The following is a 3,541-nucleotide window of genomic DNA, read 5'->3' as shown; positions in this document are numbered from 1 at the left end:
ATCAATGATAATGTCCCCTTTTTCATCTCTGATTTTATTTAGTTTTTTTTTTTTTTTTTCTTTTTCTGTGTGTGTGTGGGTGGGGGGCTAAAGGTTAGTGGTTTGGTTTATCTTTTTTAAAAAATGAAGTTTACATTTTGTTCGATTTTTTTTTTCATTTCAATTTCATTAATTTCTGCTCTTACCTTTACTCTTTCCTTTCTTGTATACTTATTTTGGGTCTGGTTTATTCTTGCTTTTCTAGTTCTTTAAGATGTGACGGCCCCACGGTCCCGCCGAGCCCAGGCGGCTCCTGCCGTTATCCTGCGCATGGGCTGGGCCACCGCGCCCCGGGTCCCTGTGGCAGTTCACTGGCCTGAGGCCGGAGCCGCTATAGGGCGCGGGGACGACGCTGCTCCGGGGGTTGGAGCCGCGCGCCGCTGGAGGAGCTGCTGCTGGGGCGGGGTAGGGCGGCTCGCGGGGCGGCGCGGCTCCTGGGGCTGTGGGCTCGGGCGGGCAGCTGCAGGTGCAGGGCTCTGGAGCCGGGCCGGGCGCTCCTTGGCGCCCCCGCGCGGGGTTCCCAGGTCCCACCGCCGCTGCCTGGGCGGGAAAAGAGGACTTGGGGCACCGGCTGGAGGCGCCTCCCGGGGACGAGACGCGGCGGCCTGAGTCTGAGGCCACGAAGCTCCTGGAGCTGGTGTAACCTGAGCGCCCGAGGCTGGCAGCTGCGGTTGGATTTCTCAGGATGTCGTGTTAGCTCCATGTCTTCCCCCTTCTTCCCGGCTCAGGTCATGGATGTCATCTCTACCAGCCCCACTGTGGACTGCAGCGACAACCTGACCCGCCTCTGCCTTGGGCTCAGTGGCGTGTTTCTGTGTGGTGCTGCCGCCAATGCCATTCGTGTCTACCGCTTGCAAACTCCAGGCTGAGAACTTCATTCTTCTCCCTTCGGAGGCAGGGTTGCTTTCTTTGACAAGACTCGCACAGGAGAATTGATTAACCGCCTCTCAGGAGACACTGCGCTCGTGGGGCGCTCAGTGACTGAAAACCTCTCAGATGGGCTCAGGGCCGGGGCCCAGGCTTCTGTAGGCATCAGTATGATGGTTTTTGTCTCACCTAATCTGCCCACCTTTGTTTGGAGCGGTGCCTCCAGTGTCAATCATGGCTGTAATTTATGGACGATAGCTACGGAAACTGACCAAAGTCACCCAGGATTCCCTGGCACAAGCCACTCAGCTAGCTGAGGAATGTATTGGCAGTGTAAGAACTGTTTGAGGTTTTGGGAAAGAAACGACTGAAATAAGAGATACATGCCAGCAAAGTGGACCATGTGATGCAGTTAGCAAGGAAAGAGGCATTACTCTGGCTGGCTTCTTTGGAGCAACTAGGCTCTGCGGAAACCTGACCGTACTTTCTGTCCCGTACAAAGGAGGGCTGCTGATGGGCAGTGCCCACATGACCGTGGGTGGACCCTCTTCCTTTCTAATGTGCGCTTTCTGGGTTAATGTATGCTTTCTGGGGTGGAATAAGCAAGCATCGAAAGTCTGAGCTCTTTCTACTCAGAGCTGATTGAAAGGACTGGGTGCCGGAGGGCGCCTCTGGGAGCTCCTGGAGAGAGAGCCCAAGCTGCCTTTTAACAAAGGGCTCACCTTCAATGAGAAAAGCTTCCAGGGTGCTTTGGAGTTTAAGAACGTGCATTTTGCCTATCCGGCTCGCCCAGAGGTGCCCGTATTTCAGGATTTCAGCCTTTCCATTCCGTCAGGATCTGTCACGGCACTGGTTGGCCCAAGTGGTTCTGGCAAATCAACAGTGCTTTCGCTCCTGCTGAGGTTGTAGGACCCTGCTTCTGGAACTATCAGTCTTGATGGTCATGACATCTGTCAGCTAAACCCAGTGTGGCTGAGATCCAAGACTGGGACAGTGAGTCAGGAACCCATCTAGTAAACCATATGAGAGACTTTAATGCAAAACAGTGTTGCAGGAAAAAAAAAACAAAAAACACTAAGAGACTGAAATATGTAAACCATATATCATGTTATTTGAAAAATACTTTTTTCCAGTGTGTAAAATATTGTTTTGAAATGTACCTGTTCTCAAGATCTTTTTATTCAGAGTTTTAACAATTGTAACTTTTTAAATGTCTATAGCACCGAAGTTATTTTCAGGGTTTGCATTTTCTTTTATTGTGGAATATTTTAATTAATATAGCCTGGCACCTCATTTTCTTTGGCCTGAAGATTGAAGCAATTGTCAAATGACAACATTAAAACGGGAATTATAAATAAAAAGCCTGATTATTTAGGGCAGTTTACCAATCACTGTGTAATACTTCTGATAGTATTCTACCTAATTTAAGTTCAATTTTACTAGATAGAGTAATGGAAAATGAAAATTTAACCCTGTATCCGATAATCCCATGAAGCAAACTGAACCATTTAACATCAGCTGGAAAGAAGGGAACATTTATATTGCCTGTCGCCTGTGTCTTCAAAGGTGTGAGACGTGAGGAGTATGTGTTCCTATGGGAACTACGTTTGAATATGTGCAGTTTTCAACATTTTGGCACATGAAATCCTAACAAGTTTTTAAAAGGGCAGAAACTTTATTTCTTGAACAGGAAAACCTATTTTGTGAACAGGAAGACCTATTTTTTGAATTCACGTTTGACATCTGGGAAGCAAGGGACGAACTGTCAGGTATTATTAAGAATGAATTATTTTCTCATTTAAGTTGTTTGAAGGCATGTATTTTGAAAAATATCTGTTAGAAGTTTATAATTTCAAGACAAATTGAATCTATAATACTTTTGGAATTTCACTAATAAGGCTAAAATCTGAGGAACATAACTAATTTTCAGCCTTAAGACATTTAAGTTTGGAAGTCCTTGCTATTCAATAGAATAACAAGAAACCTTCAGAATGTATCACTCTCCTGAAAAGAAGATATTAGTAAACTTTTTTGTTTATGGTTATAGTTTTATTTATAGTCTCGAAATTACTAAAGCAATGCTGACAACCATTGAATTTGCCTTATTTTTTATTCAGTGCTGTTAATGTGCTGTTGCCTGATGAAAAAAGTGCTTTTTCTCCATTGATGAGGCTAGACCCTAAGAAGTAATTAAGTCAATGGAAATCAAATGGAAGTTTTGCCATGAACTAAGCATTTATTAGTTCCCTGATTAGACTAGAAGAAGAAACCGCTGTTTCATGACAAGCATGGAATATTTTATTTTATTCTTCATAATTAGTGAATAAAATTTATAGGAATGAATGAATGTGGTGTTTTCTGAAATAGTAAACAGAACATCTGTGACAATCATTTTAACAAGCTCTACTTGTGTTCTTTATAAAGTGTGATTTTCAGAAAGCAAATAAAACACAATTACAAGGTTGAATCTGAGGAAAATAATCCTTGTGTCATGGAGGTATTTACAAAATTGCATTGGATTGTTATGTTTTATTTTCTGATACATGATGTTCAATTATATCTTTAGGTAATATTTATATCATAGATTAAAATTTATAGTGAACTTAAAAAAAGATGTATCATCAGGTTGTTTATT

The 3,541-nt window shown here is 43.5% G+C and overlaps 1 pseudogene; it reads left to right on the top strand.

The window, feature by feature from the left end:
• The first annotated feature begins 259 nt into the window (after positions 1-259).
• Positions 260-1,961, top strand: LOC119628110 (ATP-binding cassette sub-family B member 10, mitochondrial pseudogene; annotated as a pseudogene).
• Positions 1,962-3,541: the final 1,580 nt, after the last annotated feature.

The sequence above is a fragment of the Chlorocebus sabaeus genome, chromosome 26 (genome assembly GCF_047675955.1).
Source record: "Chlorocebus sabaeus isolate Y175 chromosome 26, mChlSab1.0.hap1, whole genome shotgun sequence".
NCBI lineage: Eukaryota > Metazoa > Chordata > Mammalia > Primates > Cercopithecidae > Chlorocebus > Chlorocebus sabaeus.
The sequence above is the reverse complement of the archived record's forward strand: the minus strand, read 5'-3'. Positions and strand labels throughout refer to the sequence as shown.